The sequence below is a fragment of the Podarcis tiliguerta genome, assembly GCF_965153285.1.
Source record: "Podarcis tiliguerta genome assembly, chromosome: 12".
Taxonomy (NCBI): Eukaryota; Metazoa; Chordata; class Lepidosauria; order Squamata; family Lacertidae; genus Podarcis; species Podarcis tiliguerta.
Window position 1 is genome coordinate 37,667,366 of NC_139545.1, and position 26,717 is coordinate 37,694,082.

The 26,717-nt window shown below is 42.4% G+C and overlaps 1 long non-coding RNA gene across 2 annotated transcripts in view; it reads right to left on the bottom strand.

Annotated features, from left to right (window-relative positions):
* Positions 1–25,730, bottom strand: part of LOC310661097 — a 43,512-nt gene extending 17,782 nt beyond the window's left edge. For both annotated transcript variants that reach the window (XR_014503701.1, XR_014503702.1), the window contains exons 1-6: positions 25,529–25,730; positions 22,838–22,890; positions 12,404–12,569; positions 9,685–9,779; positions 6,418–6,508; positions 1,423–1,514 (exon numbers count right to left, since the gene is read on the bottom strand). This is a non-coding gene — a long non-coding RNA (uncharacterized lncRNA). The remainder of the gene's footprint in view (positions 1–1,422; positions 1,515–6,417; positions 6,509–9,684; positions 9,780–12,403; positions 12,570–22,837; positions 22,891–25,528) is intronic.
* Positions 25,731–26,717: the final 987 nt, after the last annotated feature.

Genomic DNA, 26,717 nt, shown 5'->3' on the forward strand with positions numbered 1-26,717 from the left:
ACCACCACTGGGTGGTGTGGCAGGTTTCTCTCCCTGGCAGAGGAGAGACTCCATAAGGGCTTCTGGGGGGGGGGGGGGAGTCCTTATGTAGTCTCCCCACTCATTGTGGGGGCGGCAGAGGGATATTTCACTTCAGGTAGCGAAAAGCCTCAGGTCGCCCCTGCTAACATCAATTTGTACGTTCCCCGCACCAGGATTGATATCTGAAGTTGTAAGAGTTGCAGAACATCATAATTCCTTTGGTTATTTTCTGTGTCCTAAATAATATTTACTTCCTCTCTTTCAGTAGAACAAACCTCAGATCCACCCTCACATTACAAGAGCAGGGCTTTTCTTAGACCACATAGCTTGTACAGTGGTACCTCGGGTTACATACACTTCAGGTTACATACGCTTCAGGTTACACACACTTCAGGTTACAGACTTCGCTAACCCAGAAATAGTACCTTGGGTTAAGAACTTTGCTTCAGGATGAGAACAGAAATTGTGCTCTGGCGGCGTGGCGGCACCAGGAGGCCCCATTAGCTAAAGTGGTGCTTCAGGTTAAGAACAGTTTCAGGTTAAGAACGGACCTCCGGAACGAATTAAGTACTTAACCCGAGGTACCACTGTATGCAAGAAGTCCCAGGTTCAACCCTCAGCATCTCTACATTGGTTCAGAAGAGACACTTGTCTAAAATCTGGCAGGACAGCCACTGCCAGTCAGCGTACTGTATACAATACTGAGCTAGGCAGGACCAATGGTCTGACTTGCCATAAGGCAGCATCTTATATTCCATAACACAACATCAAATTGCAGACACCTCTGCCATAAAGGAGCCCTGGAAGTATCCATTTGTACTACGGAAGGGAAAGTAACATACTCTCTGCATGTCTCAAATGGACTGCAGAAGCTGCAGCTGTCCCAATAAATCTCACATTATGATCTGCCTATTTCATAAACGATGGCCATGTCCTCATCTCCTCTAAATGAAGAGGTCAGAAACCCCTTTTTATTCAACTGTAAAACATTAACCTAAAGGGGAATGCATTTCACGGGCATAAGAGTTAATTATCCTGCACAGTCTGGAGAGCAAGCTGCAGTTCATATTAGTGTAACGGATCCATGTAAATCAACACACAGTTCACGTAAGAAACACCCCAAAATACATTAAATAATCATTCACATCGCCATAGCCTTCTGCCTGAACTGCTTGGCGTGGGATCAGGCCAAAGAGATTGGAGGAACAGACAGATGAACAGCACAGAGCGGAACAGATGCACTACATTGATAAAAAAATGATGCCCAATTAACACACCAGCTCTCCACTCCTCACACAGAAAGGAATTCTGCATGGGAGACTCCAGCTTAGGGCTTCTCTTCACATGATGCTTCTCCAAAATCTAAGCCAGAGCATCTTTTAGGAGCACTGTAAAACTTACCTGTATGGGTTGCCTTTGGGGAAACAGGTTAAGCTGGCAAAGAAGTAGGGATTTCAATGCATTTGAAGTGTTATCTGGGATGGGCCAGAAACCTGTTAATTGGAAAATTTATTTATTTATTGCTTCCCTATGATTGACTTTAATAAAAAAAAAAAAGCTGCAGTCCAGTGCATAGTAAGAGCAAGTCCCATGCAACTCAGTTGAACATATTTGACTAAACAGGTATAACGCAGTGCTGGAGACGGTCCACAGGGAAGCCGCAGAAAGAATGTAGCTGGTCAAGGGAGCCATGGAATCATAGAATTGTGGGGTTGGGAGGGAACCTGAGGATCACCTAGTCAAAGTCCCCGCAATGCAGGAAAATGGAGCTGTCCCAGATGGGGATCGAACCCGCAACCTTACCTGTATGGGTTGCCTTTGGGGAAACAGGTTAACGCACTACGCTCTAACCAACTACGCTCCAACCAACTGAGCTGACTCAAAAAGACTGAAAACCTCCAGTATAGTCCACTCTCCATGGGTGAATCCTTTACAGCCAAAATAGCACTGCCCACTCACATGAGGGACATACCAAGAGGCTTTGGGGGATCCTCAAGGTTTGCAGGTGTACCAAAATATTTTGGGGGTGACTCTAAGGCAGGAATGTCCAAAGTCCGTTTCAGGGGCCTAATCCGGCCTGTTAGTTTAATCTGGCCCCCTGTGGCAGTTTATTTCCTGGGGTAAAATCCTTTAAAAAAAACCTCAACAACTCCAACCCTAATATAAAGTTCAACAACTTTAATCCCAACAAGTTCGGGGTAAAATCATAAAAAATCTCAACGCCTTCTTTGAAGAAAGTTTGGATACCACTGCTCTAAGGTGATGGTGTGGGAGGAACCCAAGGCAGAACAATGAAGACCAAGCATACAGTACTCTGTAAGCACAACATGCTGACTGAGTGGGGTGGAACAGAAAGCCAGAGGGGAAGGGTAATGGAATGGAGTCATCCAGGAAAGGGCTGACTAATATGATGAGCAGGAGGAAGCCACGCTGCAACATATAGTTGCAGGCTCCACTTGTATATATCAGTGGAATCATAGCTGTCAACTTTTGCCCTTTTTTAAGGGAAATTCCCTTATTCTGAATAGGATTCCTCACAAGAAAAGGGAAACGTTGACAGCTATGGTGGAATATATAAAACAAAAACCCAAAAAGAACAGGTAGGTAAGAACAAAGAGATGGATAGTATAGGATAAGATTCACTTTTTCCACAGGGGAGCTCTAGGATTGATGGGGTTGGGCAAGCTCAACCAGAGGTATATTTTAACACTTGAGCAGCAGATTCTCAAGACTGTTCTGCCACCTGTGCGAGTTCCTTATACCTTGGAGGGATTTTAATCAAATACAAGAGGGCAATGTTAGTTTGGAAGAAGAGAAATGCTAGGGCTGAAGCCTATATGGAAATAATATATTCTGAACTAAGCCCTGTGGCTTTTAACCTCTGGTGTGTGGGACAAAGCTGCATTGTTCCTATTTATCAAGTGTATTCAACACATGAGGGAACAATCCCTGCCCCAAGGAGTTTGCAGTCTCCCAGCAGTAAACAAAAAGCACCTTACACATGTTCAGAGGCACTTCCCAGCCAGTTTGCAGGTACTGAGAAGAAATGTCCTGGTATATCCCAATGCCCAACATGGAATTTTAGGCTTGATAGAAAAATACACCAAGGAGTCACAGTTTTTCAGAACTAAGCTAAGGTTGCTACTCTCCACCTCAGGGTGTTTCCGGTCCTTTTATCAGTCTGATGCCAGGCAAACATTCAGCAGGTGCAGTTTCCCGTTGCCAAAACTTCAAGCTCCTATTGAATTGCTGCTTTCACATAGCTGTTGGTGAGCAATGTTGGCATTCCGAAATGAAAGCCACATCTGCATTCTCTAGAGACCTAGACTTAACCAGGGACTCAACTTCCCAGAAAGATCCAGGTGATCTATGGCACTGGATCAAGGTCAGAGTCTGCTGCCTGAAGACTAATATAGAACAAGTGGAAGGGATCATAGAAAGCCAGAATAAATAATCCGGGATATGCAATGGCGTCCTTATGACCAGGAATAATTTACTCAACAAGGACTGGCTAATTGTTCTGAGCAGACTAGGATAACGCACAGTGCAAAAAGTGTGCATGCACCACTGATTCCCTGTATTGTATTGTATTCTGTTCCTTTCTTAATTATCTCTAACATTCTGTTTGTCTTCCTGGCAAGCTCCCTTGACTGCTGGCCAGGTTAGCTAGAGGGCAAGACCCTTGCTCTGACAGCATGCCACCCAGGGAGAGCCTGTGCCCTCAACAAACAGGGCAGTGCAAAAACATCCCAAGACAAGCAGCATCTCAGGTCCCTTTACATTATCAGCCTAGGCAGACAGACAAGCACTGTCTCTACTATAGATTATCTCCTAATAATAATAATAGTAATAATAATAATAATAGCAGCTTATACTGTATCTGTCTACTGCTGGTGCAGCGATCGTAAATGGGTTTACATGTGGAGTTCTACTGCAGATTTTAGCTAGATTCATGTTTTCACTCATTCTATCATTATTTCATTATATTGTTATCTGCATTTTATAATGCATGCTGCTCTGGGTACTTTGAGCAGAGACTCAATTAATAAAATGAAAATGAAAATCAGAACAATAATTTAGGCCAAATATATTAGAGAGGGAAGTTATTGCATTTTTCTCAAAATTTTCAGGACGCAAATATGCTATATTACACACATTGTGCTCAGCAGGGAATGAGTCACAGAAAGGGGCTGCTGGAATCAAGCAGCAGTCTGACAGGGAGGGAGCGAAGAAGCAGGAGAGGGGGCTGGAGGGTGAGAAGGGGCTTATCTCAGGCTGGTATGCTCTCCCTGTTGAATGCAGCTAGGGTGGTCAACTGTGCTGATGAACTCTGCAGAGTTAGCAGACTGGCTTGGAAGCTGACTGTAATCTGAATATTTGCTGTATGAGCACTCTCTAGTCCTAAGCAATCACAATGATGACCGAGGCATGTTATAGGAAATATATGCTTGGATAGTAAAGAGTTCCTAATTATTGCTCTAAGTTGGAGGTGCACAGGAGCCATGCTTGCTCTCTGATCTCCACAGGAGAGAGAAACAGCACTTTTTTTTCAGCTGAGCACCTTTTCTACCCACCTGCACTTTCCCAGCACTTGCTAGCCTTTTTGTTTTGCCAATAAGATTTTACACCAGCCTTGCATTATGGAAAAATGCCGGCCGCTCTGCTTGTAACATGTCAAAGGCCTGCTTTAAAATAAAGAGGAAGAGAAAAAGACACCACCCTTTTTCATATGAAGCAATTCATTAAGACTTTTTTTAATGTAAAGATACAAGAAAGGTTCTGTACGACCTTTTTCTGATCCTGTGCACCACCTGATTTAGAAATGAATGGTCACCTTGCCTCAACAGCCCCGTTCATGCCTTATTGCGGAAGAGATTCGCAATGTAGAGGAGGTGATGCTGCATGTGCTAGCCTTGCCCTAAACATTCCTGATGGGGGGGTGACAAAATGGCGGGCGGCACTTGCCGCGGGGCCTGCAGCGTGCAAGAGCCATGCGTCTCGGCGCCCGCAGGCTCTGCGCTGTCTAGCTGCTGCCTCCCCCCAAGCTGTAGGGCAGCTGAGGCCCCATGGCACGCTCCATCCCTATGAGTGCTGCGCATCCTATCCCTATGGGCGCCGCATGCCACAGCCCATGCCTTCCCTATGGGGGCTGCGCACCCCATGCAGCAGGGCGTGTGACGCCCATAGGGACGGGGCATGCAGCACCCATAGGGAAGGCACAGGCTGTGCCGCCCTATGGGCAGTTCGCCCCACCCCTGGGCACACCACCCTGGGTGCCCAAGAGGCTTCCTCTGCCACTGCTGCACATACCCAGTGGACAGATGTGACAACTTGGCTCATGGGACACAAGGAGCTCTTCCTGAGGCACAGTATCATGCTGCAGTTTGAGAATGATTGTCTGCTTGTGGGGCTGACCATAGCTCAGTGGTACAGAATGTGCTTTACATGCAGAAGCTCCTGGGTTGGATTCTTGGCATCTCCATTTAAATAGCAAAAGCAGAGGAGGGCAACCAAGACGATCAAAGAGTCTGGAAACCAAGGCCTTATTAGGAATGCTAGAGAGGGAGTTGGGTATGTTTAGCCTGGACAAGAGAAGACTGAGAGGAGATGCGACAGTCAACTTCAAATATCTCAAGGGCTGTCACATCAATGGAAGATGGAGAAAGCTTGTTTTCTCCTGCTCCGGAGGGTAGTACTCGAACCAATGGATTCAAGTTACAAGGAAGGAGATTCCGACTAATCAGGAAGAACTTTCTGAAAGTAAGAACTGTTCAACAGTGGAAGGGACTTCCTCGGGAGGTTGTGGTTTCATTGGAGGTTTTAAAGCAGAGGTTGGATGGCCATCTCTTATGGATGCTTTATTTGAGATTCCTGCATTACCGGGAATTGGAATAGATGACCCTCAGGGTCTCTTCGAACGCTACAATTTTATGATTCTATGATTCTAAGCAATGAGGAAAACCTCCTGCTGGAGAGCTGCTGCCAATCGGAGATGGAAACACTAGGCTACATGGATCTGATCCATGGGTAGGCAAACTAAGGCCTGGGGGCCAGATCCGGCCCAATCGCCTTCTAAATCCAGCCCACGGATGGTCCGGGAATCAGCGTGTTTTTACATTAGAATGTGTCCTTATATTTAAAATGCATCTCTGGGTTATTCGTGGGGCCTGCCTAGTATTTTTACTTGAGTAGATTGTGTGCTTTTATTTAAAATGCATTTCTGGGTTATTTGTGGGGCATAGGAATTCATTCATTTCCCCCCCAAAAATATAGTCCGGCCCCCCACAAGGTCTGAGGGACAGTGGACCGGCCCACTGCTGAAAAAGTTTCCTGAGGCTTCCTACACAAAGTGTTATGGGACACAGGGCATGGCTTGAAGATAAAGGAGGCTGTCACCTTACTGAGCCTAAGCAGGTCTAGGTCTGGTCTACGCCACCATTGACTGGAGGGGACTTCTCTGGGGCCACATGTATGCTGTCTTGGGGTCCTATGATGGAAGAAAATTGGGGTACAAATGTAAGAAAATGAAAGAAGCAACAAGACTGATAATTTTGCTATGTACAGCCTTTTAGGTTTGGTTTTAATTTTAAGATGAAATGTCTGTTTCTCCTGATTCTTTTTTAAACAATCCACACACACAAAGGCAAAGCTATGCACTGTTGTCTAGTGGAGTCTGTAAACAGAGAGAGTGAAACAATAGCTGTCCAAAGTGAGAACTTCCCCTATTCATGTTAATAGACTGTTAATTATGACCACTTAAATGCCCACAATGTTAACTATTTCACTGCTGACTCTCCTGCCAGAAACTGCCTGCATATTAGGACAATGTGGCTCATTAAACATTCTCATTATCTATAGATTATTTTAGCAGTACTGGTGTTTATTAATGTCCTTAATTAAAGATCAGTATAAAATCACCAAGTGCTGAATGTCATGTGGTTTGTGGTATGTGACAGGGCAGTGAAAGATTTTGTGGATTTACTAATAGATTCCCCCCCCCCCCAGCAGTGGTGGAGGCAATAAAATTTAATTGCCTAATAAATATTATGTTTCTTACAGTGATATCTGGTATTAAATGGTAAGAGCCAACCTGGGATGAATAAAACAAACACAGAAAAGGGGGGAAATGCAGAATCTGCCCAGAGTTAAACTATAAAATACTTTTCCACATTTTCAGTCAGAAGGGATGCGTGATGGGCATGAATCCTAAAATGATGGAGTAATTCCCGCATGTGCTTTGGTTGGGTGGTGCTCAATGCTAGTCCTTACTCAGAGTAGACCTACTGAAGTTAATGGGCATTACTAAGACGCTCATTAAGTTCAGTGGATAGACTCTGAATACAACCCTTTGAGCCGGGTTAAGAGGTAAGTGATATTTGAAATCCACCTCTGTCAAATTCACGGTGTGTCCATTTCACTTTAGTCATTGGTTATGGAAATTAATGCTCCAAATGAAATCTAATTGTCATATACACAAGGTCTCCACCTTCCTCTTTATAACAATTAATCTGGGGAAAATGGCAGTCCTGTGGTTTCATACGCAGAATTGCTAAAGCAGATTATTATCCTCTCTGCACCCTTATGCATGTACTGTAAGGATTTTGGGGGACATATTAACCACCCTGGTTGTGTCAGGATGGCAGGCTGTTCAAGGATTAATTAACCTGTACAACATGATCTTAAGCATGCAAAAAATCTATTCTTTTTCAAAGCCATATTTTCAGTCTCTTCACCCAGAGTTGTCTCTTCGAAATAGCCCAATGGCACAGCATGGCTTACTAGGAAGGTACAGGCAATGGTTAGCAGATTATGCACCTATTTATTTACTTATTGTAAGGAAACTGATCACTTATAAGCAGCAGCCAGGAAGATTAAAGCAGCAGTGAGAGCAGCTTCAAGTGCTGAGGTAGAACTGATTCACAGGTATTTTAAAAACTATAACTCAAACCCCATTTCTGATGAAAAGGCATCCAAACCTCTTAAAGACTTAATCCCCCCACAAGCAATTTAGACTGAGCAATTTAGACTCGCTGCTGCTGCTTGTTGCCGAAATATAAACACATGTTGTCCTTTGAATGCAGCCACTCTCTCTAGGATGATAGACGGATGGTACCTATTCAATATAATGCTTTTTTTTTTTAAGCTCTGCCCAGTGGAACACAATTCTGAAGGCAACATATCTTCTATCAGGGGAAAAAGATTTGCACATCACCACCCCTCCCCAAAACCTTGTGGGTTTTTTCTACCATTAGTGTTCCTTAAAGGTATTGACACAAAGAGTGTAAAATAGAACAGCTGTGTTGTTTTTTTAAAGAGTGGCCAGGTGATCCGTATGGATGCTCTGCAATGTGAGGAGGGACAAAAATATCTGGGCCTAAGTGCTGGGTCTACACCGCCACTCTTGAGACACTCCCCGCCCCACACCACCACCACCCCTGAACAGTTACCATAGAGATTGTAGGAGCCACAAAGAGCTTTGGTCACATTACTGGCTGGGAGGGGGTCAATTTGTATGCATGAGCCCTGCTGGGAATGAAAGAATACAAAGGAGGGCAGGAGAGATAATAGAAAGGGGGGGGGGAGAGAGAGAGAAATGAAGAGAGATTATAAGGAGAAAAGAGGGAGAGGACTAAAGCAATTAAAAACAAAGGAGAGGTAGAGAGAGGCTGGTCGAGAAAGGAAGAGAAGAAAGGAGAGAGGGACTGAGAAAGAGAGAATGAATTCATCTTGTCAGATACAGCACCTCTTGTCACTCACTGACAGGAAATGCTGCCTCCACAAGAGCTAATTCACAGGCAGTGGAAATGGGCAGAAACAGCAGGGGATGCCTCCATCACCTGACCTCACCAGAAAAACTGCATTGGGGAAGGGAAATGGCATGAAAGGGAGAGGCAGGGAAACTAATAAGAGAACCGGAAATGAAAGGGTGTCAATTGGTTTGCTATTAAGATGGTTTGGAGAGAATCAGGAAAATAATAGCATCCAGGGCTTGTCAGGCTGGTTAACTAACACACACACACACACACACACACACACACTTTCAGCATTGGTTATAGGGAATATGCGAGCTCAGAGCATGTATTAACCATTGTGTCATCTCTGGGCCTCTACAGCTAAGGACTGGGGTTAGTGTCCTACGGCGCTTGAAGATTGACCCAAATCCCAGAGGGATTTGAAACCGATCTATTCCTCATTATCATATTCATCAGCCCCCTTTACTCATTTGCAGAGTATAAATTGAATAAATCATCCTTTCGTTTCCAAGAAGTCATTACTATTTCATGGGAATAAATGCTATTAGCCCTTAGCATTTATATAGCACCTTTTAAATGTTCAAAGCGCTTTGTGTACATTATCACAGCAGCTTAATAAACTCCTGCAATTTGACATTATTTAAACTGCCTATTAAGCCAGCCAACACCATGGTTTGGGAGGTAGTTTGACTGCAGATAGGTTGGGTATAACCATTTTGCTTTGGCAATTAATATAATTACACATCAAAAACCAATTTAAAAATAGAGATGGGTACAGCAGATAAAAACTGGCTGAAGAAACCACTAATATTTAATAACCAATTTTCTGACATATATTCTATATCAAATTAGATTAAGTTCTCCAGTGACCTGAACTATTCCAACTTCACACAAGCAAATCAAGACTTACCAGAAACAAGCTGGTTGGATTTTCTTTTAACTTTTTGTCTTTGTGATCTAATTCTAACCACTTTTGCCAACCACCATTGGAAACTTGTTAGGAGCCTGGAATAATAATAAAAAAAATCAGCATAAGAGGTTAAGAACATAAGCCATTAGCCAGTAAGTCTTGGGTTCAAATTTGAGCTCTGCATGTGTTTACCGCATGTCCTTAAGCATGCTGTATCTCCCAAGCTCATAATCCTTCATTCATTCAATAGTTTGCCTAAGTGATGCAGAGAGCTGCACTGTAATGCAAAACAAAATTATTACTGGTTCCTTACAAAGCTATGAATCTTAATGTAGTTAAAAAGAAGATCAAATAAAGACTCACTGCTCACATAACTCAGTTTATTATTTACAAGTGGTACTAATCAGCAGAGGTAGTTGCATTATTCTGATAATTGTGCCCATTCTGCAAATATGAATAATAGCAGATATGGCTATTATATGTGGCTAACCATACCAGTTACCTCCCTATCAATTAACAAAAGACCTTACAAACTCAAGTGTTGCACTGAGTCATGATAACCAAATGTGCATAGTCATTCTGAAAGAGTAGTGCCTAATACAGTGGTATCTTGGTTCTCAAACTTAATCCGTTCCGGAAGTCCATTCCAAAACCAAAGCATTCCAGAACCAAGGCGCACTTTCCCATTGAAAGTATTGCAAAATAGATTCAGCTGTTCCAGACTTTTAAAAACAACCTCTAAAACAGCAATTTGACATGAATTTTACTATCTAACAAGACCATCAATCCATAAAATGAAAGCAATAAACAATGTACTGCAGTCACACAATTGGATTCCACACAGTCACAAAAACAAAAAAAAAGCCACGAAAACAAAAACACAAAATAAACAGCAAAAGCAGACAGACCTCAGTGTAACAGTCAAAGCAGAAGCATGGCACTCAAATCGGAAGCGTAACACTCAAAACGGAGCGTGTTCAGCTTCCGAGAAAAGTTCACAGGCCGGAGTTCCAGGTTTGCAGTGTTTGGGTTCCAAGCTGTTTGAGTACCAAGGCATTTGAGAACCAAGGTACCACTGCATAGGCACCCTTGGTACCAAGATGTATCCCCTGGGGAGAGGGGCACAGGGGGATATGTTTGTGCTCTGCACTATAGGAATCCTTCCCAAGGGGTTATGCAGGTGCTGTGTTCTACAGACTCCCTTTCCATAGTGTGTTATCCTACCAAACTATGGCAGCCTGACAGGCTTCGAATGTCTGTCCGTAGGGACTGGTGGCAGCAGTAAGTGACAAGGTCACTGGGGCAGCTGGGGGGGGGGGGGGTCCCACGGTGTCATCTTGCATTGTGTGTGTGTGGTGATGAAGGGGTGTGTTCCCGTCACCATCATGTCATGGTCTTCCTATATGTGGGGGGCATGTGGCCATCATCACTGGCCCAGTGCCCAACTAGTGTGCTTTGGTGATGTTTCTAGGGATGCCGTGGGCATGTCTGCTATTCTTACAACATTTTTGTTTCTTTTATTTGTTCATTTCCCCCTTCTGAGTTGACTATGTGTAAAGTGGCTATTCCACTGGTATAGAAACGGTGTACTTGGTGTATAAGGCTACCGATAACATTTTTACCTGGTGGGCCAGATCATTGTCTGTCCTCCCTGTCCCTGCAGAATAACTTTGACAAGTGTTCAGCTTGAGCTTTCTCACTAAAGTTAGTACAGTGGTACCTTGGGTAACATACGCTTCAGGTTACAGACTCCGCTAACCCAGAAATAGTACCTCGGGTTAAGAACTTTGCTTCAGGATGAGAACAGAAATCGTGCTCCAGTGGCGTGGCAGCAGAAGGCCCCATTAGCTAAAGTGGTGCTTCAGATTAAGAACAGTTTCAGGTTAAGAACGGACCTCCGGAACAAATTAAGTACTTAACCTGAGGTACCACTGTACATAGCTAGTACCTTGCTCTGCGAGAGCTCTCCTTTGTAATATCCAGGTATAACATTCATTGTGTTAAAGGGCTGCCACGGAATGGGTATATATAAACTCAAAGGCAGCTGAATTTTGGAATAAGGTATTCACTGAGATCCCTTTGCTCGAGAAACAAACTCTTACTCCACGTTTCCACCAGACACATTTGAACCATTATATAGAAACAGAATGGGATGTGAAAAACAAAGAACTTATATCTCATCTCTTAGCAGCAGCCCAGGCCTCAGTTGCCAAATCCTGGAAAACCTTCCACCTTAATAATTTGGATTACTTAGTCTCCAGGGCTCAGTGAATTGCCCTCCTTGAAAAGATAGCTCATAAACTAAAACTATGTAAAGGTTAGAGCTCAAATGACCTTTTTTAATGTATGGCATGATTTTATTTCTCATATGAATATTGAGCCATGTGGTTGCTCAGTGGCACCAGGTTACGGAAACCTTTGCTCAGCTAAGACTTTGTAGAACCTTTGCTCTCAATGATGATGGAACTCACAGATAGATAATACTTCTGTTTTTACATATCTGTATTATTTGTAAAAGGAATATTTGTATGAGTTAATACTTCTATTGCCCCTTTGGAGCTGTGCTGTATCTTTGTACTTTTGTCCTTATATGTTTTGACGCTTTGATTTATATTTTTTATTCTTTGTTTTCTTTCTTTCTGCTATGTTTGCACTTATTTTTCTTTTTTAAAAAATCAATAAAAATTTAAACATAAAATATAAAAAAACAGCCATCTACCTATCAATCATCTGGCATCATGATGACATCAGGTCATCCTTCCCATCAAGGCAGTTCCACCCACCTGTCAGAACTGAATCCTGGGTGTTTCACCAGCACATTCCCCACCAGGGTGATTCCTGCAGATTCTGGAGATTTGTTTGTTTGTTTATGTGTTGTTGCAGGCCTGTGGGCAGCAGGAGAGAACAGATAATCAATGGAAAACAAAGCAGGATAATTAAGAGAGCAGAAGACCTTTCGGTACCCGAGGTTGGTAAAGCTGAAGAAAAGGAATAGCCCATTGAATTATCCCTAAATAGGTATACAGTGCTGCTTGCTTATGTAAAGCTAGATACTGCCTTGAACTCAGGCCTGAGTCCTCATCCTGCTATAGTAATTTACAAAACACGTATTGATTTTAAGAACGCTGGATTGTCCTCTCAGCTATAAAGGGAAAGAAACCTCTGTTTTTTTAAAAAATGTTCAGACTGGGCTCAGCTGCTCAGGCAAAGCCTCTTCCAATGTCAACCTCTTAAAATGGCTGACATCCTCCTCAGAGCCCCTGACTGCTTCTGGACAAATAATGTAACAATTTGTGTGTGTGTGTGCCCAGCTCCATACAATGTGCAGAGTGATGTGAGATCATCAATATGATGTTTAGAGAACACAATGGGATGGATCTAGTCTGAGTTAGCTGCACTAGCTGTGAGTCCACATTACATATTTAAAGCATACTCAGCACACATTTACCATAATTTCCTCTGCACAGAAGCACCATTTCCAGCAACCTTAAAAAACTACAGTTCCCATGATTCTTTGGGGGAAGTTATGTGCTCGTTAAATCTGTTTTTAATGTTTTCATTCAAAGTCAGCAGTCCTAACTCCACTTACCCAGGGTTGAACTCAACAGAATTTTATTCTGAGACAGCTTGGTTAGGATTACACATTTTCACTGACAATGGGGCAGAGGAGGGAATTAATTCTGACTAACTTGTCCCATAAAGCTCAGTTCCCTTAGTTTGGAGCTAACCTCCTATTCAAAAGGCTTTTTAAACAATAATAATAATACATCAGACAGAGTTTCAAAATATTTCCCTTCCCTGAAAAGGATGGGAAATGTTCTTAGCCAGGTATGTTTTCTTAGCTGCTTTTAAAGAATTCAGTACTCTGGCAATCCTAGCTAGTGCCTATGGAGGGCTTAATGGATTTCCTGAAATTCATTTCATAGGCAGCAAATTTAAAATAATGACTTTTAGCTAGTTGGTTGGGGTTTTTTTAAAGCCTGTGTATCTTTGAGCAACTAGGGTTGTTGGGTGTTTTTTTAAAGGTATTTAAAAATCATCTCATAATCATAGCTGTCAACTTACAGATTTGAAAATAAGGGACCAGTGGCCTTGAAAATAAGGGACCAACAGCCAAAATAAGGGACGTGCAGACTCACCTGTTCCAGGCACTCCAGTCTTCCTGTCCTCCTGCAGTCTGGTCAAACTCATGCTGGCAGCTTCGAGAACACTGCCCAACCAACTTTGTAACCAGAGGTTCAGCTGAATAGAATCTGAGTCACATGCACCACAAGGCCTATGCAGCCTCAACTTAAGATGGCTCCCCTGCCTGGCTTTGCACTGCAAAGTTTGCAGCAGCACGTGCAACAAAATGGCGTCCAGCATTCAAAACCCCCCTCAGCTTGCATTAACTAGCCACACACAAGGCATGCAAGCTCTACCCCCCAGTCGTTCTTAGACTTCTTATTGGGTGAACAACACAGCCAAGCACACAGTTGGAGCCTCCCTCCTCCCTGGCCGGCACGGAGGGAGGGAGAGGAGCTGCTTCCTTTGAAATTTAAGGGACATCATTTAAGGAACATTTAAGGGACATCCATCAATAAGGGACAGCAGCGGGACATGGCGCTAGGATAAGGGACTGTCCCTTCAAATAAGGGACACTTGACAGCTATGGTCATAATAAACATAATCAAAATGGAAAACTCCTTCCTTCCCACCTCTCAAGCGCAGTCCCAGTATCATTCAAATGCTCATTCAAATAAAAGTATGGTATATTTACATATGTCCCCTTAAGTTGTTGGTCGGCTACAACCATATATATCTTTTGCTGTTGTGTCGGAAATAAAGCTCAACCATGTTTTATAAAAATTTGTCTGATTTTGTGTTTCTTTGGTCTCAGGCTTTGTTAGGGTCAGTTTTTCCATTAATATCAAGTCACACCCCTATAGAAACGACATTTCAAACAAAGCATTTAGCAATTTTAAGACTCACTGCCATCGTAAGGCAAGTTATAAGATTAGATGGAAAGTAGTTGGTGTTGTTTTGATAGACTAGAATGCCTCATACAGAACTCTTTATAGAAGGACTGATGTAATAGAGGGTCAATAATGTGTGTTTTCGTCACACTTACTCACAGAGACAACTTATACACACAATACATTTAAAATGCATTCAGAGCACATGACTTCCCCCAAAGAATCCTGGGAACTATAGTTTGTCCCTCACAGAGCTACAATTCCCAGCACCCTTAACAAATTACAGTTCTCAATATTCTTTGGGGAGAACTAAAGTGACACAGGTGGCGGGACTTCCGGAGGCGGCGCGACCGGTAATGGCTGCCTTCTCCGAGTAAGGAGAAGGGAGCTCCGCTGTAAACGGGTCGTCCGCTACGGCGAAGCGGAGACCCATTCAGGAAAACCACAGGTGGCAGAAGCCTGTGGTCTCGGGACCCGGCGGGCGCCAGAAGCAGCCCCCAAAACGTTGAAGGGACCCCGTAAGGGGCTCCGGATCGCGGAGGGGGTAGCGGCGCTGTGGGTCGTTGCGCAAACAGCGAAGTGAAGCCGCGTTGCTGTTGCCGGTCAGCGCTGTCCTTTCTTCCTGCAACTTTTCTGAATTTTGGAAACTACAACCCGTGAGTAAATTTGGACATTGAAAACTTTCTGAAACTTTTGTCAACTTTCTGAAACTTTTTGAGAACTTTCTGAAACTTTTAAAACTTTTTTAAAAAAGTTGAAATTTGGCTGAAAACGGAGTGAGGATAAGCAGGAAGCCCATCTCCCGCTATACTGAACTTTAAGCAAAGAGCAGGAGGAGTGGAGACAAAAAGTTATGCGTTAACTAAATGCTGGCACCCTGTTAAAGCAGTTTTCTGAGTGAAAGACTTTGAGCTATTGACTTTTGCTGGTCATATTGGGAGTGCATTGATACTCTTCTTCTGTGGAACCAGTGGATTACAAAATAAATAAGAATCTCTGGTGCTGGAGCTGCCTGGAAGAGCACCAGTTTGCAACTTTGGATACATTGAATTCAGGTTTTGAAACATTCTGAGTTGGAACTGGATACTTTGAAACTGTCGCAGTCAAGGCACTGTAAGAAACACTGTTTTGCTTTAAGTTTTACTCTGCTAAAAATAATACATTGTGGAGGCGATGGACATGGATTTAAATTTACAAGTTTAACTTGGATTTGATCTTTTCCCTGAAGACGTACTAAGCTCCCTCTAGAGGATTTTGGATTTACAGCAGTGACTTTGTCCTACTTTCCCTTTCCCGGCCTCTGTTTGACTATTGTATCTGGGACTCTGCTTTCTCATGGGAACAACTTGGATTGACCTTGGATTACAGATAACTTTGGAATGAGTGGCGCAAGGAGAAGAGGAAGGACTAAACAAACAACTCTAACTTTATCTGCAGCCTCACAGCGCAGATCTTCTGTGCCGGCCTTGCCTTCCACTTTGCCTCCAGACATAGAGGCGGCCTCCCTAATACAGGCAGGGGAGGGAGAGACAGAGGAGCTGCACCTGGGAGATATGGCTTCAGGGACAAGTAGCTCTGTCTTGGAGAAAATTTTGGAGAAACTGGAGGCTCTGGACAAGAAGGCTGATTTGCATACAGCTAAAATTGAACAGAACACAGAAAGCTTGAATAAGCTGACTGGACAAGTTGCACGGAATGCCCAGTCTATTGGAGAATTAAAGGAAGCTGTAGGTGAAAATCGTAAACTGGCTGAAGATACTAGTCAAAGACTGGAAGAAATTGAGAAAGAAGTAAGACCACTCAGCAAACAAGTTGGAGAACATCAGATTTACTTTTTGATGACAGAACTGCGAAACAGGGAGACCAACTTGAGGATACGGTCAATACCAGAGGTGGAAGAAGATAATTTTATTGAATTTCTAACTAAGGAATTTGCCAAGTTTTGGAAGTTAGAGGAAAAAGACTTCAAAATCGTATCTGCTTTCAGGCTTGGCAGAGTCAGAAGGACAGAGAAGCCCAGAGATTGTTTGATAACACTGAGATCAAAGGAGGAAAGGGACAAGATTTTGGGCCTGCACTACGAAAAGTCACTAGACATTTTGGGCAAGAGAATTGAAATCTACAAGGACATTCCCAAGCAGTTGCTGGACCTTAGATCTAACTACACGGAATTGGCAAGACTGTTGAGAAGCAACGCAATTATCTTCAGGTGGGAGTTCCCACAAGGATTATCCTTTACCTACAGAGGGAGAAAGATCAAAATCAAAACAGTGGAAGATAGAGACAAGTTTTTGGGAGCACACGGAGAAGACCTCCACAAAGGACTTGGATTGCCAGCGCCAGAACTTCCAGGGGAGCCCGCCCCCTCGGATCCTCAAGGACCGGAGAACAAGGTACCACCCCAGAAAGAATAACCAGACCTATCCAGGATGTCTCTGCAGCTTTTGAGCTGGAACATAAATGGCTGTAACAGTCCCGAAAAAAGGTCTAAAATTTTTCATATTTTAAAAAAGGAACAATTGGACATTATATGCTTACAAGAAACACATGTGATTAGGCTCCATAGAAAGGTGTTAATAAATAAAAGGCTTGGTCAAGAATTTATATCATCGGATACAGTTAAAAAGAGAGGTGTGGTGATCTATGCAAAAGAGAGCCTTTCACCAAAATTTCTCTTTAAAGATGAAAGTGGAAGAATCCTCGCAATAGAAGTACAGTATCAAGGAGAAAAAATTTTGATATTAGGAATTTATGCTCCAAATGAAGGAAAATCGGATTTTTATAAGAAGTTGCACGAGACCATGCTGGATTATCTGGATTACAACAACGTCATCATGATGGGGGACATGAACGGGGTAGTATCAACAAATATGGATAAGTCACAGAACCAGAACATTACTAAAGAGGGAAGACTACCTAAGACCTTTTTTGAAATGACTGACAATATGGACTGGGTTGACATCTGGAGAGTTAGAAACCCCTTGGGAAGAGAAGGAACATTCTTTTCTGAAGCTCAACTGACTTGGACACGAATCGACCAAATATGGATAACTAGAAGTCTGGCACCTAAGGTGAGGAAGGTGAAAATCTGCCCTAAAACATGCTCCGACCATAACGCCTTGAGAATGGATATGACATTGATCCCAACCGGCTCCTTTAGATGGAAGATGAATGATGGCCTGTTTAGAGACCAAAGAATTGTAAAGAAGGCCCAAAAAACTTTAAAGGACTATTTTGAGATTAACTTGAACACTACGGTGGAAAAAAGAACTATCTGGGATGCAAGTAAAGCTGTGATGAGAGGGTTCTTGATTCAACAGAATTCTTTAAAGAAAAGACTGCAAAATGAAAAGAAAGATAAAATTCTGGAAAGTATCAAAGAGTTGGAGAAGAAGTTAAGATCTAACCCGAAGTCCCAACCGATTCTGAGAGAAATTAAACTTTATCAGGCACAATATTCCAAACTGATAAATCAGGAAATAGAATGGAAGATTAAAACAATGAAACAAAAAACTTTTGAATCGGCAAATAAATGTGGGAAACTGCTAGCCTGGCAGCTGAAAAGGAGACAAAGATTAAATACAGTAACAAACTTAGAGGTTGAAGGAAGGAACATTCAGAACCCGGGAGAGATTAGAAAGTGCTTCCAGAGGTATTTTAAAAAGCTATACACTCAAGGGCCACAAGATGAAATAGAGATTACACAATTTTTGGAGAGAAATGGATTAGCAAAGCTGTCAGAAGAAAATAGAACAATTTTGAATGGCAAAATAACACGACAAGAGATTGAACAGGCCATCCAGAGTCTGAAACAGGGCAAATCACCAGGGCCAGATGGACTGACCTCTAACTACTATAAGACATTGAAGGATTATTTGATACAACCTTTGTTGGAGGTCAGTAATGAAATAATGGAGGGGAAGAAGGCGCCTGAATCGTGGAAAGAAGCATTTATCACATTGATTCCAAAGTCAGAAACTGAAAAGACACAACTCAAGAACTACCGTCCCATCTCCCTTTTAAATGTGGATTACAAAATATTTGCAGATGTTTTAGCACGAAGATTTAAGAAAGTTTTAAGTGAGATAATCCATAAAGACCAGGCAGGCTTTCTCCCGGGCAGACATATGTTTACTAACACAAGGAACATCATAGACATATTGGAACTTTTACAAACAAACATAAACACTAAAGCAGTTTTAATTTTTATAGACGCGGAGAAAGCCTTCGACAACATATCTTGGAAATTTATGAAGGGGAATTTAAAAGAAATGGGAGTGGGACGGGGGTTTGAGAACGGGATTGAGGCAATATATTCAGAACAAAAGGCTAAACTGATAGTTAACAATGTGGTTACAGAAGAGTTTAAAATTGAAAAAGGTACACGACAAGGCTGCCCGATTTCCCCATTACTGTTTATTTCGGTTCTGGAAGTGCTCCTGAATATGATTAGGGGGGACAGGTTGGTGGAAGGGATTCAGGTCGGAGCGAAACAATATAAACTTAAAGCTTTTGCAGATGACCTAGTTCTGACATTACAGGAGCCGGAGTCTAGTTTGAAAAGAGTACTACAACTGATTCAAAACTTTGGTCGAGTGGCAGGATTTAAGTTAAACAAGCAAAAAACTAAAGTTTTGGGGAAAAACTTGACAGATACTGAGTTGGAACAGCTTCAGAAAGAGACAGAACTAAATGTGGTTAAAAAAGTTAAATACCTAGGGGTAAACATAACAGCAAAAAATCTGAGTTTATTTAAAGATAATTATGAAAAATGTTGGTCAGAGATTAAGAGAGACTTGGATAGTTGGTCAAGACTAAAACTTTCTTTGTTGGGCCGAATAGCTGCCATCAAGATGAATGTATTGCCAAAAATGTTATTTTTGTTTCAGACACTGCAGATTGTAGACAAGACAGAGTGCTTCCGGAAGTGGCAGAAAGATATTTCTAAATTTGTCTGGCAGGGCAAAAAGCCCAGAATCAAATTTAAAATATTAACAGATGCGAAAGAAAGAGGGGGCTTTGCCCTGCCAGATTTAAAGTTGTATTATGAAGCTGCAGCTTTCTGCTGGTTAAAAGATTGGTTACTTCTTGAAGATACGGATGTCTTGGATTTGGAAGGTTTTAATAATGCGTTTGGATGGCATGCATATTTATGGTATGACAAAGCTAAGATAAATAAGGCCTTCAAGAACCATATTGTCAGAAAATCAGTTTTTAATGTCTGGACAAAATATAAAGACTTACTGGAGAATAAAACTCCGAGGTGGCTGTCACCCCTGGAGGCTAAGGCTCGGAAAAGAGCCAATATGGAGGCCAACTGGCCAAAATATTGGGAGATAATAGAAAAGGATGGTGACAACTGGAAATTGCAGAGTTTAGAAAAGATGAGAGACAAAGTGCGAGACTGGTTACAATATGCTCAGATTAAAGAAGTGTTTAAAAATGACAAAAAGCTAGGATTCCAAGTGGAAAAGTCAAAGTTAGAAACTGAACTGTTAGAACCTAAGACTAAGGTACTTTCAAGAATGTATAACTTGCTGCTGAAATGGAACACACATGACGAAATGGTAAAATCAACAATGATAAAATGGGCGCAGGACATTGGGTATAATATTATGTTTGAAGATTGGGAAAGGTTGTGGACCTCTGGGCTGAACTTCACTGCATGTAATGCGTTGAAGGAAAATGTGATGAAAATGATGTATAGATGGTACATGACCCCTGTTAAACTGGCTAAAATATACCATTCGTCTGATAGCAAATGTTGGAAATGTAAGGAAAATGAAGGAACATTTTTTCACCTCTGGTGGACCTGCCCTAGAGTGAAGGCCTTTTGGGAGAAGATATATAATGAATTAAAAAAGGTGTTTAAATACACCTTTACTAAGAAACCAGAGGCCTTTCTCCTGGGTATTGTAGGCCAGAGTGTGTTAAAAAAGGACAGAACATTCTTTATGTACGCAACAACAGCAGCAAGAATATTAATTGCCAAGAATTGGAAAACTCAGGAGCTACCCACTGTGGAAGAATGGCAGATGCAACTGATGGACTATATGCAATTAGCCGAGATGACCGGCAGAATTCGAGACCAGGGAGAAGAAAGGATGGAAGAAGACTGGAGGGAATTTAAGATTTATTTACAAAAATATTGTAATTTGGCTGAGTGTTGAATTGGATGCCAGTGCAGATAATTGTCTACCATTAAATTAGATTTAAGGCTGAATTATATGTCAAACCAAATTAAGATTATTAATTAAGATGAGTTAAATGATAATTTGTTTGAAATAAATTTAATAATGATGTAAGTGTATGCGGGAGGTGTGGGGGAGTCCCATGTAATAATTGAGAGATGTTAAATGGACAATGATAAGTTGTGCTTATCTAATATATGCTTTATTTGAAAACTTCAATAAATATATATTAAAAAAAAAAAAAAAAAAAAAAAAAAAAGTGACACAGGTGGCGCTGTGGGTTAAAGCCTCAGCGCCTAGGGCTTGCCGATCGAAAGGTCGGCGGTTCGAATCCCCGCGGCGGGGTGCGCTCCCGTTGTTCGGTCCCAGCGCCTGCCAACCTAGCAGTTCGAAAGCACTCTCGGGTGCAAGTAGATAAATAGGGACCGCTTACTAGCGGGAAGGTAAACGGCGTTTCCGTGTGCGGCTCTGGCTTGCCAGAGCAGCGATGTCACGCTGGCCACGTGACCCGGAAGTGTCTTCGGACAGCGCTGGCCCCCGGCCTCTTTGAGTGAGATGGGCGCACAACCCTAGAGTCTGTCAAGACCGGCCCGTACGGGCAGGGGTACCTTTACCTTTAATGTGCTTTAAATGTAAAGCCACAAACTGTATTTCAACTCCTACAGCTGTCTGAAAGGCCTGAGACACTTCATGCAAACGATACAGGAATTGCCATCTGGCTGTGTTTGCTTGCCCTCTTCCATCTAAGGTTGTTGAAAAAATTACAGAGGCTATGAACCTATACTAGCCGGCTGCAGTTCCACATTTCTGACAAATTCTTCTAAAAATTTCCAAAGGCAGCCCAGCTGGCCTCACTGGGTTTCTATCCAGCTGTTATATAACGTTCGCAGCTCCCTTAGCTCTTGAAAACTGACCTACTTGTTATCTATTAATAAAATTTTACTGCAGCAAACCTTATCTTCTTTCCAATTTAAATTCCTAATTACTACATTTTCAACAGACCTCAGTCAAATGTAAGATAATATTACCTTAACTATTTTGCGTCTTTTCATTTCTGGAACCAGAATGAGAAAAACATTTCTCTCCCAAATTCCTAGCCTATGACGGACAAAAATAAGAAACTATGATTAGGGACTAAAATAATAAAATTCTGGTAAGGCATGAGAGTGGAATAGTATAAAAACATTCATGGTTTGGCTCTGCAAGCCACAGACACATTACTCTGCAGCATCAGCCTCAATAGAGAGACTTCGGGTGCAACTTTTCTCATGGAGGACTTTCAAAAAGCACAAGAAAATATATACCGTATTGGCCCAAATATAAGCCACACCCGAATATAAGCCGCACCTTTAAAATTCATGGGGGGGGGGAGAGAGAGAAAAGACAATACCCAAATATAAGCTGCTCCCTTCGCTAGAGCCACAGGTTTTCTTTGATCTTATGAGTTTCAATCAAATCAGAATCCAAAAGTGCACATAAAGTGTGGTATAGTAAATAAGGAACAATACATAATTTACAATAAAACCTTGGTTATTTTTACACTTAACTGTTTGCTGAGCATGGTATACTGGTGCATTCTGTTATTAGCAAATTTACAATCAATTTCCCTGGTAGCAGAGTTCATCTGCTGCTACTACTACAAGCAACAATCCATCTACCTTAGGGCAAATAACATTATGAATACTGTTTCCCAAGTTTATCTAGGTGGGCTAAATTATTTCTATTTAAGTACTTAGGTTTATGGTTCTGTGATTGCACTGGAAGAGTGCAATTCTCCCTAAGCATGTCTACTAAAAAATAAAGCAAAAAAGTAAGTCCCAGTGAGTTCAATGGAACTTCTCACGAGGTACATGTGCAAGTGTTTAGAGGACTGCAACCTAAAATACTCTCAGTTGGTGGTTCATGAAAAAGAGGTTTACCAACAGCTATCAATCACAATAGCTAAAGCAGAACCTCTCTGTTCAGAGGCACTCTACCTCTGGACTGAGATGTTCAAGGGATACTTACCTATTTCAGTGATGCCCTGTTTTGTGTGCTTCCCAGGAGTATCTGGATGGCCACTGTTGAAAGAAGGGTAGTAGGTTAGATAGATTGATATATCTGTGAAAAAGAAAATGACACAGAAAAATAATCTAAATAGGTGATAGCCAACTAAATCATGCTCAGGGTAGACCCAATGAAATTAATAGGCCTACTCTAACATTATCACCCAATATACGGATTGCATGTTTTCATGTATTTATTGGGAAATTTGGCCTGACCCACAAGTACATAATCTACCCACATGTACGTAAATTAAATGGAAAGGATCTGGGCCACTGGACTGGCAAACAACACTTTGTTAGCCTTTCCAAAATGAAAACAAATGTTTATGAAGATGTAAAGGAAAGTACAGTATTCCTTTAGACCTGTCTGCATGCCTTTGACCTGAAACATTTTGAACTTTAATTCCAAATTAGTAACTGATATAAATAAGATGCTACATTGGACTCAACACTCAGTGCCGTACTTTGTCTCCACGTCTACCACAAAGAGTTTCTTGGAGCTACAATAACAAAGTCTGCCTCAATTTCACTGCCAGAACTTTAAGGCTGCAGTCCTCAAACCATTTACACAGATTAATGCTGATGGAGCTGCTTTTTGAATGGAGTATGGCAAGGAGAATACAATTTCCCCCTAAAGGCTGTGAATCTGCAGCTATTCAGCCCTTACACATGGAGGGGGAACAATAATTCATCTGCACGAATATAAAAGTGGGGCTAGTCTGGAATCTGGATCATAGTTTATGTGCTTTCACATTTATTCCAAACCAGTTGAACATTCCCTGAATTAAAATAGGATTTTTAAAAAACATTTTTTTCCTTTACTGCTTGCTCATTGTGCTTCTCAGTCCTTCTTGTCTGATTACTATATCATGAAAAGAATCTTTCACTAATCTTCCCACCCTGTAATGTTTGCTTCCTAAATACCTTGGACTCTCAGTTACAAACTATTAACTTGGCAACATTTAAAAATCCACGACCTTTGAGTTTCAAGGCCTTCCCCACTGAACCTTAAAGCATTCCTACAGCTCAGCCAAGTCCTCTCCCATCAACCTCATGTTCTCCAAATTACATCATAGGTTTGTTCTCAATCTACAAAGCACTGCTTATATGTAATGAAATGTCAGATATCACTGTAAGAGCAAGGAATCAATGTTTTCTTTGGCAAATGATGTATTATAACCTCCCAATTACTTTGTAGTTCCTGCTCACCCAATCTCATGGACCATTTACCTAGAATCAAGTTCCACAACTGGTTTCTGAAAAAGCAACTTGGTGACAGGATACAAAAACTTCCAGGTAGAACAGAATTCTTCATCAGAAAAAACTGAATGGAAAAAAAAGCTGCCCTGCATAACTGGGAGGCTTGCATATACATTCACCAACAGACACTGGTCCTGTTTAAGTTTTTCAAGTTTGCAACGGCAGTATCAGTAACTGTCTCTTGAGGCTCTCATTTGGATTTTTCTTTAAGTCATTCTGCCAAGTTTATTCAAAGAAGGCACTAATCCAAGGAAAGTAAAACAGTAACTAGCAAAAAGTGGAAAGAATTTGCACTGAGCAAAGCCCTTCTGAGTAATGTAACCTGTGAGCTTGCTGTCTCAGCCCCCACGGAATACTCCGTTGTGGCTCCTATTTACAGTAAATAATCTTCCCCCCTACATAAAAGGCCTGTTCTCACATTCTAGATCAAGAGCCTTCAGAAACTATGAAACTCAACTAAACTTCACTTACTTCCTCATTTAATTAAATTCATCCAAATTGCTATTTTTCAGTAGTGTTAACAGGGAAATAGAAACATTAAGTTTTATTCCAGCCAGGATTTATGTTTAACTGCCCTGGAAAGGGATGGATTAAAATATTCAAGATGACTATTATCTGCACCCTTTTATTATAGCTGTTTCCCATGTTCTGAAACTTGCAGGCATATGAACCCACTCATATATCATTATATTAACCTTATATAGCTGCATTATGAGAATGAAAACAGCCAGTGGAGGAACAGTCTGGCTTGCTGGTGTTGGAAGCAGGACGGGTGGACCACCTTATAACTCTGCTTGTTAATACCACCAAATAACAGCAACACAAGCAATAAAAAAGCCATTTTAAATGGCTGTTTACTGTAATAATTATTGTGATTATATTATTACTACTGATTATCGTAAAGCTGAATTCTCTCTGCCACACAACTTCTTGGCATGGAACAACGCGGAACTTAAAAGAGTTCCTGGAAAGTTCTCTCTCCTTCCCCCACCCCCAGCTTAACATGTCAAAATGATGGAGATGTTGTTGTTTCTTAACCAAATTACACTGCTATCCACCCTCAGCATATTATTCTGCATCCTTAATAGCACCTTTTAAAGGGTCCAAACAACTTCCAGGCCAACGTGTCAGGAGAAAAGGAAACTATACTTTTTCTTTTCCTATTTTTTGGGGTTAAAAAATAGGGCACCTTCGAGCAAAACCAAAACTATTTCGCCCAATGCTTTCTTAAAAACAATAATGTTTAGGAGTACTTCATTTTGACTCAAGAAAACCACCATTTTACTGTATAATTCAAATTGGGGAAAATAAATACACTAAATGGACAAAGAAGACGTTTAGGAGTAAGCGTACTCCTACGTACCCCATTAAAAAAGCACTGATTTCGCCTAACCCGGATTTAAGAAAAGGCCGGCGTGACCTCTTTACTTTGATCCTTGCTTCCCGCCCTTTTCGAATGGGCCTCGATTAAGGGAAGGAAAGAGACACCATCTTCGAACGAGATTCTTATTAGCTCCCTTTCCAGAAGGGCGGGAAGAAGCACTTGGCCCTGCCATTGGCCCTTCCTCGGGCCACGCGGCTTATCCGATCCCTTCCCGGGCTGGTAGCAGCGAATCAACGCGCAGTCGCGGGGTTTGCGGCAACTAGAACGGCCGGCCTGGCCGAGGCGCTGCTTGGGCCCTGCGCTGCGCTCTTCTTTTTGCTGGCCGAGGGGAGCCATCTGGTCAGGAGGACTTGTGGGGAGGCAGAAGACCAGCGCCCCACGCAGTCGGAATGAGCCACAGAGGGCCCCACAGCGCAGAAGGGCCACATTTCGGACAGGGACACATGAAGCTTTAATAAAGCTACCCAGAGAAAAAATAAAAATAAAAATGGGATTTTCCAGGGAGCTGATGACAACACTGGGTCCCATTCCCATTCCAGTGCTCCCGTGCACCTTTTTGGGTGGACCCATAAAGGAAGCGAAGTGAACAGTGGGGGAAAGAGCCTATTTCAGTACCGGTTACCCTCCCGAAGGGCTGTCCCCACCCCCAGGAAGCCTGGCTCGCTCCTTTCTGTGTTGGATCCCTGCACGCATCCCCAGCACATATATATCACAGTCCTGATCGCATATGATCTCTTGCTCTCAATGAACAACACAGCCTTCTGGAGTCTCTTGACCCGAGGCTGCGATGTGGGGCTTGGGGGAGAGGGCTTCTTCCTCGGGGTGTTGCCCGTTGTGCATGGGTTCAGTGGACCCTGTAGGAATCATGGAGGGCACCAGGTTGGGAACGGCGAAGGGCGAAAGCTTCCTTCAGCGAATCCTCTCCCTACGAGTTTTCTTCGCGAGCGACTGCCATGCTGGTCCCTGGAAGCAGTTTGGGTTGCTGCTTGGCGATCCAGGACTTGCAGACGCCGCCTGCGTTTGCGGTGACAGCAGAAGATGACTTGCAGCAGGAGAATTCACAGATAACTGGAGGCTGCCGCGTGGGGATAGGATTCCTACGCAGGTGAAAGAAGAAGGGAGGCGAGAGGGTGGGTGGGTGGAGGAAAACCACCTGGAAGGTGGGTTGCAGTGGAAATGAATGGGGACCCTCGCATCC